Raw genomic sequence first — 18,905 nt, 5'->3', positions numbered from 1 at the left:
GAACTATTGCAATAGGGGAAAAGATACCTAGTCCAGAACTAGGCTCAATTATGAACACACCATGGACAAATGGAGATTTATAGCCAAGAAGAACATTGGAAGTCAGTGGGTAGAAAATTGCTAAGAAGGGACACCTGGGTGGCTCAGCAGTTGAGCGTCTGCCTTTGGCCCAGGGTGTGATACTGAAGACCTGGGATCAAGTCCCACATCGGGTTCCCTGAGTGGAGCCTGCTTTTCCCTCTGCCTGTGTCTCTGCCTGTGTTTCTCCCTGTGCTTCTCATGAATAAATAAATAAAATCCTTTTAAAAAATTGCTAAGAAGAAACATCAGTGGTAAGGACGATTCTGGCTAAACAGACTCAGTAGATCATTGCTGCAGGCAGGCCAGGGTGATGAGATATCACATGGGGGAAGGTGGAAGACAAGGAGTTTGATTAGACATTGGGGTGATCAGATGTTCAGGGTGAAGTCCAATTTCATTTTCTTTAATGAAGTTGATCAGTTTTCCCAGAACCATTTATTGAAGAGACTATTCTTTCCTTGTATATTCTCAGCTTCTGTATCAAGTATTAGTTGGTCATAGATTTGAGGGTTCATTTCTGGGCTCAAGATCCTGTTCTATTGGTCTTTGTGTCTATTTTTATTCTAGTACCATACTGTTTTCATTACAATAGCTTTGTAGTATAGAACACTTCACGAATTTGCATGTGTCCTTGGGCAAGGACCATGCTAATCTTCTCTGTATCATTCCAGTTTAATTCTATGTGCCGCCAAAGCCAGCACACGCTAGGTTTGTGGTATAGGTTAAAAATCAGGAAGTGTGATGCCTCCAACTTTGTTCTTTCTCAGGATTGCTTTGGCTATTCAGGGTCTTTGGTGATTCTATACAAATTTTAGGATTATTTTTTTCTAGTTCTATGAGAAATGACACAGTCTTTTTGATAGGGGTTGCACTGAATGTATAAATGGGTTTGGGTAAAATGGACATTTAAAAAATATTAATTCTTTCTATCCATGAGTATTGGATATCTTTCCATTTGTTTGTGTCACCTTCGATTTTTTTCATCAAAGTCTTATAGTTTTCAGTGTACAGATGTCTCACCTCCTTGGTTATATTTAGCCTTAAGTATTGTATTGTCTTTAATGCTATTGTGAATGAGATGATTTTCTTTATTCTTTTTAAGAGTATTCTGTTGTTATTGTATAAAAGTGCAACTGATTTCAGCACATTGGTTTTCTATTCTGCAACTTTACTGAATTTGTTTATTAGACCTAATATATTTTGGGTGGAATCTTTAGGATTTTTATTTATAAAATAATATCATCTGGAGGGTATTATGCTGAGTGAAATAAGTCAATTGGAGAAGGACAAACATTATATTGTCTCATTCATTTGGGGAATATAAAAAATAGTGAAAGGGAATAAAGGGGAAAGAAGAAAAAAATGAGTGGGAAATATCAGAAAGGGAGACAGAACATGAAAGACTCCTAACTCTGGGAAACGAACTAGGGGTGGTGGAAGGGGAGGTGGGCGGGGTGTGGGGGTGACTGGGTGATGGGCACTGAGGTGGGCACTTGACGGGATGAGCACAGAGTGTTATTCTATATGTTGGCAAATTGAACACCAATAAAAAATAAATTTATAAAAAAATCATATCATCTGCAAAAAACAATTTAACTTCTTTTTTGCATTAGATACAGTTTATTTCTGTTTCTTGCCTAATTTCCCTGGGTAGGACTTCAAGGACTATGTTGAATAAGAGTGATGTGAGGGGGCACCCTTTTATTCTTCCTTATCTTAGAGGAAAAGCTTTCTACATTTCACCACTGAGTATGATGTTAGCTGTGGGCTTATCAACTATGGCCATTGTTATGCTGAGGTATATTCCTTCCATACCCATTTTGTTGAGGGTTTTTATCCTAAGAGGATATTGTATTTTGTCAAATGCTTTTTTCTGCTTCTATTGAGATGTTCACATGATTATCTTTCATTTTTAAAAAAATTATTTAAGTTCATTTAACTAACATATAATGTTTTCAGAGGTAGAAGTCAGTGAGTCATCAGTCAAATGTAATACTCAGTACTCATTACATCACGTGCCCTCCTAAATGTCCATCACTCAGTTACACCATCCCCTACCCCATCCCTCCAACAAACCTCAGTTTGTTTTATAAGATTAGGAGTCCCTTATTATTTGTCTTCCTCTCTGATTTCATCTTGTTTTACTTTTTCCTCTCTTCCCCATGATCCTCTATTTTGTTTCTTAGATTCCACATGAGTGAGATTATATGATAATTGTCTCTTTCTGATTGACTTATTTTGCTTACCATAACATCCTCTAGTTCCATTCATGTCATTGCAAATGGTAAGATTTCTTTTTTTTTTTTTTTGATGGCTGAGTAGTAGTCCACTGTATATATACACCACATTTTCTTTATCCATTCACCTGACAATAAACATCTGGGCTCTTTCCATGTTGTGGACGTTGCTACTATAAACACTGGGGTGCGGGTCCCTTTGGATCACTACATTTGTATCTTTGGGGTAAATATGCAGTAGTGCAGTTGCTAGGCTGTATGGTAGCTTTATTTATTTTATTTTATTATTTATTTATTTATTTACTTATTTTTTTTAATTTTTTTTTTTTACATTTTTATTTATTTATGATAGTCACAGAGAAAGAGAGAGAGAGAGAGAGAGAGAGAGAGAGGCAGAGACACAGGCAGAGGGAGAAGCAGGCTCCATGTACCGGGAGCCTGACGTGGGATTTGATCCCGGATCTCCAGGATCGCGCCCTGGGCCAAAGGCAGGCGCCAAACCGCTGCGCCATCCAGGGATCCCTATTTATTTTATTTTTAAAAAAGATTTTATTTATTTATTCTTGAGAGAGAGAGAAAGAGAGAGAGGCAGAGACACAGGCAGAGGGAGAAGCAGGCTTCACACTGGGAGCCTGATGTGGGACTCGATCCCAGGTCTCTAGGATCAGGCTCTGGGCTGAAGGTGGTGCTAAGCCACTAAGCCACCCGGGCTGCCCCTGGTAGCTTTATTTTTAACTTTATCAGGAACCTCCATACTGTTTTCCAGAATGGCTACACCACCTTGCATTCCAATCAGCAGTGTAAGCATGTTCCCCTTTCTGTGCATCCTCACCAATATCTGTCATTTCCTGACTTGTTAATTTTAGCAATTCTAACTAATATGAGGTGATATCTCATTGTGGTTTTGATTTGCATTTTCCTGATGTTGAGTATTTTTTTTCATGTGTCTGTTGGCCATGTGTAGGTTTTCTTTGGAGAAATGTCTGTTCATGTCTTCTGCCCATTTCTTGATTAGATTATTTGTTCTTTGAGTGTTGAGTTTGATAAGTTCTTTGTAGATTTTGGACATTAGCCCTTTATCTGATGTGTCATTTGCAAATATCTTCTTCCATTCTATAGGTTGCCTTTTGGCTTTGTTAACTCTTTCCTTTGCTGTGCAGAAGCTTTTCATCTTGATGAAGTCCCAATAGTTCATTATTGCTTTTGTTTCCCTTGCCTTTGGGATGCAGCGAAGGCAGTCCTCAGAGGGAAGTATATAGTATTACAAGCCTTTCTCAAAAAAACAAGAAAGATCTCATATACTCAACCTAACCTTTCACCTATGGGAGCTGGAGAAGGAAAGCAAATAAAACTTAAACCCACCAGGAGAAGAGAAATAATAAAGATTAGAGGAGAAATCAATGAAATAGAAACCAAAAGAACAGTAGAACATATCAACAAAACTAAGAGCTGGTTCTTTGAAGAATTAATAAGATTGATAAATCCCTGGCGAGACTTATCAAAAATAAAAGAGAATGGACCCCCCCACCAAAAAAAAAAAAATCATGAATGAAAGAGGAGAGATTACAATCAACATTAAAGAAATACAAATAATTATAAGAACGTATTATGAGCAACTATACCCAATAAGATAGGCAATCTGGAATAAATGGATGCATTCCTAGAGATGTATAAACTACTAAAACAGGAAGAAAGAGAATATAAGAACAGACCCATTACCAGCAAGAAAATTGAAGTAGTAATCAAAAACCTCCCAACAAACAAGACTCCAGGGCCAGGTGACTTCCCAGGGGAATTCTCCCAAACATTTAAGGAAGAATTAATACCTACTTTTCTGAAGTTGTTTCAAAAAATAGAAATGAAAGGAAAACTTCCAAACTCTTTCTATGAGGCCAGCATTACCTTGATCCCAAAACCAGAGAAAGACTCCACCAGAAAGGAGAATTATAGACCAATTTCCCTGATGAACATGGATGCAAAAATTCTCATCAGGATACTAGTCAATAGGATTCAACAGTACATTAAAACGATTATTCACCATGACCAAGTGGGATTTATTCCTGGGCTGCAAAGGTGGTTCAACATCCACAAATCAATCAATGTGATATGCTACATTAATAAAAAAGAAAAAGGACAAGAGCCATATGATCCTCTCAATAGATGCAGAAAAAGCATTCGACAAAGTACAGCATCCTTTCTTGGTTGAAGCTCTTCACAGTGTAGGGATAGAAAGAACATGCATCAATATAAAAAAAGCCATATATGAAAAGCCCATGGAGAATATAAATCTCAATGGAGAAAAACTGAGAGCTTTTCTCCAAAGTTCAGGAACACAGCAGGGACATCCACTGTCACCACTGCTGTTCAACATAGTACTAGAAGTCCTAGCCTCAGCCATCAGGAAATAACAACAACAAAAATAAAAGGCATCCAAATTGGCAAAGAAGAAATCAGATTCTCACTCTTTGCAGATGACATGATACTCTATATGGATAACCCAAGAGACTCCACCCTAAAATTGCTAGAACTCATACAGAAATTCAGCAAAGTGGAAGGATAGAAAATCAATGCACAGAAATCAGTTGCATTTCTATACACTAACAATGAGACAGAAGAAAGAGAAATTAAGGAGTCAATCTCTAACAATTGCATCCAAACAATAAGATATCTAGGAATAAACCTAACCAAAGTGGCAAAAGATCTGTATTTGGAAAACTATAGAACACTTATTAAAGAAATTGAAGAAGACACAAAAGAAATGGATTATCTTTCATTTATTAATGAGGTGTATGATATTTATTGATTTGTGTATATTGAACCATCCTTGCATCCCAGGGATAAATCCCTCTTTGTGTATGATCCTTTTAACGTGCTGTTGAATGCTTTTTGCTTGTATTTTGTTGAGTTTTTGCTTCTATCTCTTCATCAGGGATATTGGTTTGTTTTTCTTTCTTGCAGTGTCCTTATATGGCTTTGGTATCACAGTAATGCTGGCCTCATAAAATGAATTTGGGAATGTTTATTCCTCTTTAATTTTTGGAAGAGTTTGAGAAGGATTGGCACTAATTATTCTTTAAATATTTGGGTGAATGTAACAGTGAAATCATCTGGTCCTGGGTTTTCTTCTTTTGTGTGGTTTTGGATTAATGATTCAAACTCCTTATTCACTATTGATCTATTCATATTTTCTATTTCTTCATGATTTAGTCTTGCCTATTTGTTCTAGCTTATCCAAACGTTGGAGCACAACTGTTTATATTAGTCTGTTATGACTCTTTGAATATTTATGGTATCAGTTGTAATATCTTCTCTTTCACTTTTTCTTTTAATTATGAATCTTATTTTTTTCTTAGTCTAGCTAAAGACTGGTCTATTTTATCTTTTGAAAAGCTAGCTCTTAGTTTTGTTACTCTTTTCTATTGTCTTTCTCGTGTCTATTTCATTAATTTCTGTTCTGATCTTTGTTATTCCCCTCATTCTGTTAACTTTGGGCTTAATTTGTTCTTTTTCTAATTTTTTCAGGTATAAAATTAGATTGTTCATTTGAGACCTTTCCATTTCCTTAATAAATGCTTTTATCTATATAAATATCCCTTTCAGAACTGCTTTTGGAGCATCTCATGGTTTTGATGTGTAGTGTTCCCATTTTTATTTGTTTTGAACTATTTCTTGATTCCCTTTTGATTTCTTCTTTGATTCCTTGGTTGCTCAGCAGGTGTGCTGTTTAGTTTCCACATATTTGGTTAGACAAGTCAGAAGTGGAAGTAATGACTATAATTCAGTAATCTAATGCTCAAATAATTATACAAACTACTCAGGGAGTACAAAAGAATGAGGAAGAGGAAGAGAGGAAGAAGGGGTGATTACAAAAGTGGTGGTATTTGAGTTTGTGATAGTGAATAGAGGGAAAGAGGGACATTGTAGGCAGATATTCCTGTAGAGTCAGAGCCATTCTCTTTCATTATTGCTTTTGATGTAAATTATTACTTATTTATGGAATCAATTATCCTTTTACATGATATGAAAAAGTAACTATTATGGGGCTATGTAATATAGGAAAATGACATATATGTGTCAAAGCCTTGTATGCTAATATTTAAAATATTCATCCTTAGTTTTCTAAAGACAACATAGTTGTTTTAGGTGGCAAGGATATTCTCTGGGTGGAAGTGTCAGTTAAGAATATCATTTTAACCTCCTCACAAGCAGTTTATAATGTAAGTTGCTTGACTATTTCCTAGTTTTACACCAGCAAATATAAATATGCTAATTATATAAATAAATATAATAAATAAATTATACATAATTGTGTTTCACAGATGTTTCTATTCTAGGATATGTGAATTTGTGACTTTTTAGAAAAAGATGCATGTTTTAAACTCTTCTGAAGCTCCAGATGAACCAGATTTATAAAGGTACTATTTTTGGAGTCTGTGATTTTCAAAATCTCCTTTTACTAAACTGAAGTTTGTTAGTCACCTGTCTTGTTAGAACTTCTTATAACTGAAAAAAATAATTATCAAGGGCTTCTTTCTGTATTAGATTTATAAAATGATTATAATCTTAAATGCTAGAGGCTGAGCTTAGGTAAGAAATTACTAACAACCTAATCTAATTCAAGAAGGAATTTAAAAAAAAATCATAGATCCTTTTAAAAATAATCCCATGATGGTACAATGAAGATCTCCACAATTCAACCATGAACTACCTGTCTCATCCCTTTCTAAGGCAAGTTTTTCAGATAATCCAGCTGTTCCCTCTACAGTCACAAAAATGTCAGCTGAATTGTAAAGATGAGAGGAAGCCTATGAGAAACATTTGTTGAAACCTTCACTGTGTGTGATCTTGCATCGCAAGCAAAAGCATCTTTTATATTTTCTGGGTTCTCAGACTTCTGTCTGTATTCTTCATGTCATGCTATGCTAGGATTTTAATCCCTCAAAGAAAAATTTTCCTATTTAACGTCGTGGGAACATTATTGTATTATTCAAGGTAATGTTAGCTACTATAATACTGGAACTGCAAATTATCGGTAATTTAAAGCAAGAGAAGCACACTTCATGTGGATGCAAAATCCAAATGGGTATTCACAATGGCAGGAAACTCCCTCCAGTCACTGCTTCCAGGATCCAGGCTTCCTTCATCTTGTAGCTCTGCCAAGTTCAACAGGTGGCTTTGTGGACTACCATGCTGATCTACATTATGAGAAGGACAATGGGCAAGGAGAATTACAAGGGAGGAGTTTTTAAAGGACTAGTTCTGGAAGCAATGCACATCAGTTTCTCCAGTATTCAGTTGGCTGGGACTCTGCAATATTGTCTCAGTAATAAGCTGTGTCCTCAGGAGAAAAAGTGGAAATGGATTTGGTGAGCAGTTTGCCAGAGTCTTCCATAGCTTCCTTCTATGTTCTTTCCTTTGCCAGTAGTCTTAAATATTTCTGCTCTTGTCCAATCTGAAATATCTGGAAAATCTCCATGTTCCCATGCATTCTTTAGCTTGCTTTCTTAAGCGTCTTTTTATATGTCCTTCAGTTTCATTGAGAGTAATGAATTGAAACAACTGGAACTGCAAAGGATTGGTTTCTCATTGAGAATCATTTCCCTTCTCAACATTCACAAATATTTTGAGTAAGACTCAGGATAAATGAAAGATTTACTCAGTCACTCACTCATTCACTGACTCAGTAAATCTTTTTTGATTATCAATCATAATCTTTTTTATTATAATCTGCATCATGAAGTCTGAGACACCTGAGATACATCCGTAAATAAGAGAGATAAAGACCCCTTCCACATGGAGCTTCCACTTAACTGGAGGAGATGAAAAAAAAAGAAAAGAAACACAGGCCTAATGGATGAGATATTTATAATACAGATAAGTAAATAATAAGTGAAATGGAAAAGGAGTGAGGGAAGAGTAGAGCAGAGTATGAGAGTGTCAAGAAGGTGCTATTGGAGGGAGGATGGTTCCACTCTTCCTTAGGGTGGTAAACCTTACTGAGTATGTGATGTTTGAGCAGCAACCTAAAGGACAGGCTTCCTAGGAAGAGGGTTCCAAGCAGACAGAACACTGCAAGCCAAGATCTTAAGATATGAGCATGTGTGGCATGTTGGAGAAACAACCAGAGATACAGTGTGGCTGGGGTGAGGAAACAGAGGTAGTTTCAAGAGAAGAAGTTGAAGAGTCAATGGTGCAGGGTTGAAAGCGTGCACATTTTACAAGAGGTTGAAAAGCATACATGTAAACTGATTTTTTTAAAAGTGTACGTTTTGTGTTAAAGGAACATTATAATTGTACTACAGAAATGATTTGAATGAAATTGGGTAATATTTTTAATGGTATCATGCATATATTCAGTGTATGTTGTGAGTAACAAATATTTTAGTGCATTTTTCAGTTACTTCTTTTGATAAATGCATGACATTTTCAGGGAAAATGACTAGTGTTTACAATCTCCTTAAACGTTCTCTTCAGAGTTGATGAACAGAGCTTGAGATTGAGGGCTGCAAGTTTGGTCCTAATTCTCATGTCCTAACTGAGATTTCTGTGGCCCCCTGTGCTTGTACCTCAGGGGGTCTCTGCAATCCTGACCCTCCCTCAGTGGTAGACATGCTCAGTCTAGAACTCAGTATCACTCTGAGTGTCAGTATACTTGAAACTGATATTACGCTGTATGTTAATTAATGGGAATTAAAATAAGAACTTAAAAACTAAAAAAGATTCTGTCTATAGATTTTCCTGATGAGGACACTGAATCTAGGAGATTATCCATATACATGTGCATGACTTCAAAGATATTGTCCTCAGAGATTCTCCTCTTGACTCAGATGTGTTTCTACGCTGTCCCTTCAGCCATCAATCCCCCTTGTTCCTAAATGGAGAGAGGGGGAGAGGGAGGGAGAGTGGGAGAAGATTCAAAGTAAACCATCTTTTACTTTTTTCATCTCCTCTCTGCTCGCAGCAGTGGCAACTGTGAATACAGATGTTTCCGGAGTCTTCAAGAGTTCTTTTCAGACCGGTAAAAAATGAGATAAACACAGAATAGTTTGAACCAGAGAATTCCCAAGTTAGATACTCCTCTAGAAAGGACAAGTTTGGCTTCGTATGTAGATCCAAAATAAAATTCCTTAATAGATGTATTTTAAACCTTAGAATATTTTCCATATGAACAAATAAATTTTTGATACTTATCCATGAGAGACACTTGAACTGAGATTTGGTCATAAAACTTACTATATAAAGAAAAACTATTACTTTGGGGGGAATTGTGGGTATAAAGGTCAAGGAAATTATATATATATATTTTTTGTTGTTGTTGTTGTTATCTGCATTTCCTTTCTTCATGAATCAGGTAACTAAGCACTTGGTAGTTTGAATGTAGAAACAGATTCCTACTCATGGTATCTCCAATATTTCTTTGTCTTGGACACAGGAAACTGTTTTGTGAATTTAAACTTCCAGTGAATAAGTTATTGAGATTCCAGCCTATTTCATTTTGGATGTGCTTTTTTTTGCTATAAAGCGCTGTTGTTGTTGTTTTTCTTACATATAGTATACATAATTTTCATGTGTTTATATTTTTTAAGTCTATTTATTTATTTAAGCGATCTCCACACCCAACATGGGGCTTGAACTCATGACCCTGAGTTCACATGCTTTTCTGACCGAGCCAGCTAGGTGTCCCTAAAAATTTCCTGTGTTTAATTCAGTCCTCTTTTTTGGCAGAGGTACATTCTTTTGCATGTGCTGATTAACAAAATAAGTTTCCGTAAAGTATTACACTCCAATCTATCCTCATTTGTTTTTATTAAGATGGTGTGTGGTTTTCCATTCTTCTGCATTTTTTCTTTATGACTATATCCCTTTTCATAATTACTTAACTCCATTATCATTGTTGAAAGATTTGTACCCATTCAGGTAAGATATATTTTCAAGGTTTTTTTTCCATTGAATGTAGTAATATTTCACATTAGTCAAATTACCTCCAATTACTTCACATTACCTTCAATATTTAGGGGCAAGGAGGTTGGCAAAGCAATCCTAAAGACAATACATCATTCCAAAAATTGAAAATTAATCCCATTTGTCTTTTATGACAGGACAGTTGTGGAAAAAAATATAAAAAGAGTGAAGAGTATTTTGAAATGACTGCATTAGAACTGGCCATCATTACTAAAGTTGTAGATATGAATGATGCATGGACTCCTGTTCAGTGCACCTGGCATCATCCTCCTAAAAAGTAGGATTTTCAGTGGACTTCTGACAACTAAAAAAACCATGCCATATGAGAAAGGTGAGAAGAGCTTTAATTTTAGAGCTTTAATTCTTAGGTTATTTGATTTTGTCTTTGGTAGAGAGTTGAGTAAAGAACTAATAGTGGAGTTGGTTCTCAAGAAGTAATATTGTGACATGTTAGAGTGATAACTAATAATTTATATATTATTTTCTTCCCTTGGCTATAGTTTGACTGTCTTGGATGCTGGTATATTAAGTGTACCTTACAAATAAGATAAATTTTTGATCAGCATGGTTATTTGGATGACACTTTCACTTTATCCTCAGTGTTAATGAACTCATGGCCACTTTAATTTACATTAATTTGTATATATATATATAGTGTATACATACAAATGTGTATATATATACACACATGGATACACACGTGTGTTCATACATTACGGTTAATTTACATGTATATAGAATATAGGCAATCACAAAATTTAATGTTAAGGTTTTTTACACTACTCAAATCTATTTAAATGATGCAGTTCCTTTTACTTATTTATTTTAAACTGTCAATGAAATTTTATGGGGAAGGAAAGTTTTTTTCAACAAATGTTGCTGGAACAACTGGATAGCCCATATTGCAAAAATACACTTTGATCTTCTATTTCAGGTCATACACACACACACACACACACACACACACACACAGATGACCAGTAAAATATAGATCTAAATACAAAAGCTAAAATCATAAGGCCTCTTAAAAAATATGAATATATTTGTGAACTTGTGTTCAGGATTTTTTTTTTTAATTTTAGCTAGTTAACATATAGTGTGGTATTAGTTTCAGGAGTAGAATTCAGTGATTCAGCACTTACATACAACACCTAATGCTCATCACAAGTGTCCTCCTTAATACCTGTCACCCATCTAGCCCAGCCCCTCCTACCTCCCCTCTATCAACCCTCAGGTTGTTCTCTACAGTTAAAGAGTCTTTTATGGTTTCTTTCCCTCTCTCCTTTTTTTTCTTTTCTTCCTTTCCATATGTTCATCTGTTTTCTAAATTCCATATATGAATAAGATCATATTTGTATTTGTCTTTCTATGACTGATTTATTTCACTTAGCATAAAATACACTTTAGCTCCATCCATGTCATTGCAAATGGCACCATTTCATTCTTTTTGGTGGCTGAGTCATATATATGTCATATATATATATATATCACTCTTCTTTATCCATTCATCAGTCAATGGACATTTGGGTTCTCTCCATAGTTTCAAGTTTTGTTACTGTTGATAATGCTGCTACAAACATAGGGATGCATGTACCCCTTTGAATCTGTATTTTTGTATCCTTTGGGTAAATACTTAGTAGCGCAATTACTGAATAGTTCTATTTTTAGATACAGTTCCTTTTAAATGGTTTTAAGGAGGTAATATTAAAAAGGAGCTAGTGGCTTATTACTTGGGAAATTGGTCCAAACTGTTCTGTACTAACTGAAACACTAGAAAAATACATGTTCTATGCTGGAAGACAGAAATGAGCAGAATGTTCATCTCCCAAAAAAGAATGAATAGTGTTAGGGGGGGAAGCTTACATTCATAGGCGTGAAGCAGCAAAAGCGAAGGTAAATTGTGCCAAAGAAACAGTCCAGGGAGAAGCAGGGTCACTGTGAAAGATACTAAAGTATGTATGATAATCAACAGCTGTCAGAATAGTGAGCATGTATGCATTTCTGCTCTGAGATAAAGTTCAACAAGAAGTTGCCACAGTGAGTCCTCTTCCTGGATTCTTTTATAAATTTTTATTTTGAAATTATAGATTTACAGGAAGATGCAAGAATTGCAGAGGTGGTATATTTTCTCCCAATGGGAATACTTTAAAGAACTGGCACACAGTGTAAGAACCAGGGGTGGATATTGTCACAATGCGTGTGTAGCTCTGTTCCACTGAACCAATTTGTGTAACCACCACCTAAGTGAAGACACACAACTATTCCATCACAAAGACCTCCCTTGTATGACCCTGTCAGACACACTTAACCCCTTCCTGCTCTCACCACAAGCCCTAACCCCTGGCAACTACTAATTGATTTCTCCATACAGATAATTTTGTCATTCTGCGAATATTATATAAATTGAAATATACAACATGCAATATTTTATGATTGGCTTTTATTTTTCACTCAGCATAGTGCCCTTGAGATCCAACCAAGTTGTTGCACATATCAATCCTCCATTCCTTTTACTGCCAAGTAGTTTTCCATGGTACAGATGTGCCACAGTGTACGTAATCATTCACCTGTCATAAAGTATTTTTGATGATTCTGTTTTGACTATTACAGATTAAAGTTCCTGTGAACACTTGTGTAGAGGTTTTATGTGGGCATAAATTTTTATTTGTCTGGAATATATGGCAAGTACTGTGACTGGTGCATAATATGTTCTTCATGTTTAGTGTTTTAAGGAAGTGTCATTTTATTCCTAAATGGCTGTAGCAGTTTGAGTGAAGTATGGGAGAAGTCTTACCTCCCTTTACAACCTTCTACTTTCTCCCATTCATAATATAAATGTCTTCAGTATTCCTTACATGTTACTGAGAATGAGAACCACATCAGACAGTGTTAGAATTTTTGTATCAATGATGAAACATAAGTTGGAAACTCAACAAAAAGAAACACCTTTTGTGTTTACCCACATTTTACTCTATTGTCTTTTTTAAAATTCCTGATGCCCTGAGATTCCCTCTCTTATCATTTACTTTTTGTTTTAAAGAAATTCTGTAGCTATTTTTTAAAATTTATTTTTATTATTTATTAGCTTTTATTTTATTTTATTTTTTTAAAGATTTTATCCATTTATTCATGAGAGACACACAGAGAGAGACAGAGACACAGGCAGAGGGAGAAGCAGGTTCCCTGTGGGGAGCCATATGCGGGTCTTGATCTTGGGACCCCAGGATCACTCCTGGAGTGCAAGGCCGATGTTCAACCACTGAGCCACCCAGACCTCCCCCTCATTCCTAAGGATATCTTAGCTCTATGTAGAATCTGGTTTGGTTGGGTTTCTTTATTCAGCACTTGAAAAATGTCATGCCTAATTACCAGGGAAATACGAATCAAAACCATGATGAGATATAACCTCACACCAGTCAGAATAGTTAAAATTAAAAAGACAGGAAATAACAAATGCTAGTGAAGATGTGGAGAAAAAGGTATCCTTGTGCACTGTTTTGAGGAATATAAATTGGTGCAGCCGCTGTGGAAAGCAGTATGAGCTTCCTTGAGACATTAAAATAGAAATACCATATAATCCAATAATTCCACTAGTGGATATTTGCTCAAAGAAAACAAAAGCAGTAATTTGAAAAGATGTCACATATTCACAGTGGCATTATTTACAGTAGCCAAGATATGGAAGTAGCCCAAGTATCCATTAATATGGATGAGGAAGACGTGCACACACACACACACACACACACACACGAACACACAAACACACGAACACATGCACAAATATTATGTAGCCATAAAAAAGAGGTATGACTTGGTGCCATTTGCAATAACATAGATGGACATGGAAGGTGTTACACTAAGTGAAGTAAGTCAGATTGAGAAAGACAAATACTCTATAATTTCCCTCATATGTGGAATTTAAAAGACAAAACAAATGAATAAACAAGCAAAAAAGCAGAATCTGACCTATAAATACAGAGGACAAACTGATGGTTGCTGAATGGAAGAGGGCGATGGATGGGTAAACGGATGAAGGGGAGTGAGAGGATCAGACTTCCAGTTATGGAATGAATAAGTCATGAGAATAAAAGGCACAACATAAGGAACATAGTCAATGATATTGGAATGGCATCTGCTGACAGATATGGTGAGCATAGCATAACATAGAGTACTTGAGTCACTGTTGTACACCTGCAACTAATGTAACACTGTGTGTCAACCATGCTCAAATTAAAAAATTTGTTAAAAGAGGGAAAAAAAAGAAAAATATCATGAAACTTCCTTCTTGCCTCTGTGGTCAGATGGAGGAAATTCACCTGATGAGAAATCTGCTATTGTTTTCATTGTTTTTATCCTTTGCATATAGGTTTTCTTGTGGGTGGAGACAAGAGCAAGAAGAAGTTATCCAGGAGAAAGACAGTAAAGGTCCTGGGAGAGTGAAATGGAGAAAGAGGAAGAGCACATTTCGGGATCCATTTTGCACGGGTACATGGAAGTCAACCTTGTATTTCTGAAGAGTTCATTAGAATTATTAATATGAGAGATGCAAGACAGATTACTAATCCACTGACTTCTGTCTCCATTGGTCGAGGGCTGCCCCACAGCTCCTAATTCTCCCCACCTTTCCTAATTATACATGCAAGATGCCCTAGGGCAAAAAAAGCAGGAGATTCTTAGTGGGACCAAGGTAAAGTCACAGCAGCTGTTTGCTGCAGTAATGACTCCAGTAAGGTATAGACTTAGAAGACGTGGCTGGCCATAGGATACCCCAGCCTGGATTCACACAGGGAAGCGATGGCTTCCAATTCCTTCATGTTAACTTGGCCACTGAGAATTTTTCCAAGGATTGTAATGTGGCGACAATCATTCCTCAGATCTTGGACAGTACTGCTGCCTTACGCTTTCAGGGAGCTTTTACCTGCAGGTCATGACCTGCCAGAGGGTGTCTCAGTTCAGGCCCCCTTGGATCCTGTTACCCCACCCCCCTCTGTCATTCTCTGAGGATTCACCCCCTTTTGGGGTCAGGCCTCTTCCACATTCTTCACAAGGTGAAGACCTCATCCCATCCCCTTCTTGCACAATTCCAGCTTCCTTCTTGCATGGATTCTTTTTGGTGGAAGACTAAAAAATCATTTTTGTGTTCCTCCCAGTTTTGTCGTATTGCAGTGACACCAAATGCTAAATTAATAACTCAATACTTTTGAAGGTTTGTTCGGGATTAATTGTTCCCTGGGAATATTGAGATTTGAACTTGTTTTCAACCATGGGGAGAGAATACTTTTCTTTTGAAAATGGTCAGTTCATGCTGTAGGAATTATACTCGTGATTACTCATTTGGCGAAGATCTGGTCCTACCACATCAAGCAAGGTCCAAATAAATCTATTGGCAAGTGATTTTCTCTTGAGGCCATTTTCAGGTTTGGAAAAGTGGTCAGAACTTATAATGGATGAAATTATTAGGTCATAGGGAGAGTGAACATTGAAATGTGTCATTTTTAGAGGTAACTAGGAAGTGCATCCATGCCTGAATTCATGTGTCAGCCATCAGAACTTTTTTTTTTTTATTTTTCTATGGATTTCTTTAGCCAAGAGAACATCTAATTCAATTCTCCTTTCATTATCATTGGGATGACTGCACTGTCTGATCTGTCAGGGACCGTCCTGGCTTACCGTGCTCCCAGGGTGACAATTTATAGTACTCCTTTCATACTCAAAAACAACGTCCCAGATAGGACCATCTCCCAAATCAGCTCACCACCCTTAATCCAATACAGAGCCTTGTATTGGAATTTTAAGTGTGTGTGTGTGTGTGTATGTATTTGTGTGAAAAGTCCAAGTTGTTTATAAAACAATGTCTGAATGTAACATGTCTTTGAGAATTCTTCTGAGCTCCCTTTGAGCTATGTTCTTTTACTTGGCAAGATTTTTCTGGCTCCCTAAAAGTTTTTATCAAACCAGGAGTCCAGATGGTCAGTTCTTTGGTTGCCCAGTGACAGGGGAGTCAAAGATGGTTTATGCATGACAACAATATGTCGAAACTTAACCAGGACAGGAAGCTTTCCCAAAAGATTGCATGAACAGAATGTTACAGATTCTTGAACTCTCCAAAGATTACTTGTGAGTTGGGAGAGAATCCTGTTCCATTTAAATCTAATTTTCACTATAACATCACTGTTAGAACATCACTGTTCTACTTATGCACAGGTCAGGCTTGGTAGTTTGGTGAGAAACTTTAGAAAAGAAATGATCACTTCTAGCCTAGTCTAAAATATTCATCTCAAAGATAAAAGTTTGCTGATTTGTGTCTAATCAAGATAGTAGGCTCCTTGTTTAAGGATATACTTGAAATTTTCTTTAGATGTCAATCAGGGTTTACTACTACATTTATTTTTCATGATATAATTTAATCATATGGTATAGAAAGAGATTAAACAGGAAATTTGGTAAACACGATCAAATGGGGTTAAGGATAGAAATAAATGGACTAAAGTCATTGGTTTTGAAATTTCTTAAACTCATTATTGTCTTCTAATTATTCATGTCATTTTTAGTTTCTTTTTTTTCCTCTGGCTTTTGAAGTTTCTATTTTAATTCCAGTTAGTTAACATACACTGTTATATTAGCTTCAGATATAAGGAAAATATTTTTTAAATGACCAGCAAAAATCTCCAATGGTTTTGTAAATCTAAGAAATATTTACAGTGAAATTCTGAAGGAAGATTAAGACAAGGACATTTTATGGTCTCTATGCTTAAGTGCTTTGTATTTTTAGTCAGAACTTAATTGCAGAAGGCAAGTTGGGATTTCATTTGAAACGTGGGCATTTTAAAACAAATGTAAAAAATCTCTGTCTTGGACAGTGATCCAATCCAAGGTAATTTAACCTTAGTTTTCTTTTTTCTTTTTTTTTTTATTTTTATTTATTTATTTATGATAATCACAGAGAGAGAGAGAGAGAGAGAGAGGCAGAGACACAGGCAGAGGGAGAAGCAGGCTCCATGCACCGGGAGCCCGATGTGGGATTCGATCCCGGGTCTCCAGGATCGCGCCCTGGGCCAAAGGCAGGCGCTAAACCGCTGCGCCACCCAGGGATCCCTAACCTTAGTTTTCTTGATAAGTGAAATACCTTTGAGTTCACTATTAAATTTCATTTGAAGCTCTGTACTGAAAGAAAGTGTATCATTTAATTGTGACATAGCAGCAAGCTGGGGTTTCTGGTAGTTAGAAAATGTTTAGAATCACCTATTTGTCAGAATTAAGTCTAGAACTATCACATGGGAATAGTCTCACAAACTCTTTCTCCCTGAAGTACAGAGATCTCTTTTTTGGACTTGTCTGATATTAGAACCTAAGATATGTCGGATACCAGGTATGTGTTCAGAGAAGGAACTCAGAGGAAAGGAAACATTTTACTGGTAAGTTTTCTGAGCTACTTTGGGGACTTGGAGAATTGTCCATTTGGGAGAAATTCTGACATTTGGTTTCCAGAGCGAGTAGTGCATTCTGGGCCATCCATTTCCACAGAGGGTATGACTGGAAAGAGGGTGCATGTTTTGGAGAGGGAGCCACAGGGGCAGAGGATGGGTTGAGAAAGGGAAAGGGAACATCTAAACCCTGCTGCTCTCTGTGCTTTTGTACACCATGAACTCCCATTTGCAGGACATCACGTTCTTTCAAACAGACGTGGCAGGCACTGTAATCTTCCTTGTCACTCCACGGACCACAGAATCTCATTGCCAACTATCTAGAGGGTTCATTGTACTAATCTAATAACAGTGCAAAGTAAACTTGCACTGTTGCAGGTTGGAGGTAGGCTGCAGGCTGGAGAACGACTGCTTCTCTTCATCTACGGCACAAAACAGTATAATTTCTGTCCCACCGTTTGAAGATTTTAGAAGAATCACTCTTAATTTTTAAATTTCTGTGTGTGTCTCTCTCTGTCTCATCTTTCTCTGTCTCTGTCTCTGTCTCTTTCTCTTTCTGACACATACTAGAATCCAGAGGGAGAAGTCCCAACCTGGGTGACACAGCTCTGGTCTCAGCCATGACCCAGACCACTGCCCGCCATTCTTCACTCTGTTCCTAGGTTAGACTCCTAAAGCTCATTCCTTCTTTAGGATGATGATCATCACCAACTAATCATGTCCATTAGGTCAAGAAATCTTTGAGTAATTTTATGTTAATTGGCTCATTTTACTGTCACCATCACTGTTAGGTAAGAACTGATATTATTCTGTTTTTATAGGTGAGGAAATTTAGACCAAACAAAATGAACTAATTGCCCCAAATCACACAGAAGGCAAGGGACAGAGCCAGGGTATAATTTTCTCAAACACCCACTCACCTCTGCTTTGAATAAACTTTAGGCTAACCATATATCGTACAAACAGGTCACAAACAACTTTTAATTTCCCGAATCCTAAACTGAGTTTTAAGAAAATATAAATATACTGATGGATCAGATAGCACCTGCAGGAGTTTGATCCCTTGGCCAGGATGACCAAGTTACCATCATAGTTTTTAGCATAATTATATAACACGGAACCTAGTGATATGAAAACTACACATGTAAGCAACCACAAAACAATTACTCTTTTATTTAGTTATTTATTTAGTTATTTATTT

General features: G+C 36.6%; 1 long non-coding RNA gene and 1 other non-coding gene across 2 annotated transcripts in view; one reads left to right on the top strand and one right to left on the bottom strand.

Moving 5' to 3' along the window:
* LOC144283938 (uncharacterized) overlaps positions 1 to 14,766 on the top strand; it is a 41,789-nt gene extending 27,023 nt beyond the window's left edge. Inside the window, exons 3-4 of the long non-coding RNA XR_013352427.1 lie at positions 10,418 to 10,611; positions 14,647 to 14,766. This is a non-coding gene — a long non-coding RNA (uncharacterized LOC144283938). The remainder of the gene's footprint in view (positions 1 to 10,417; positions 10,612 to 14,646) is intronic.
* LOC144285170 (U6 spliceosomal RNA) lies at positions 677 to 782 on the bottom strand. Its single transcript, XR_013353554.1, has one exon. It is a non-coding gene; the product is annotated as a U6 spliceosomal RNA (small nuclear RNA).
* Positions 14,767 to 18,905: the final 4,139 nt, after the last annotated feature.

This window comes from Canis aureus, chromosome 15, assembly GCF_053574225.1.
Source record: "Canis aureus isolate CA01 chromosome 15, VMU_Caureus_v.1.0, whole genome shotgun sequence".
Lineage (NCBI taxonomy): Eukaryota > Metazoa > Chordata > Mammalia > Carnivora > Canidae > Canis > Canis aureus.
Note: the sequence above shows the minus strand (reverse complement) of the source record. Positions and strands in the feature narration are given on the sequence as shown.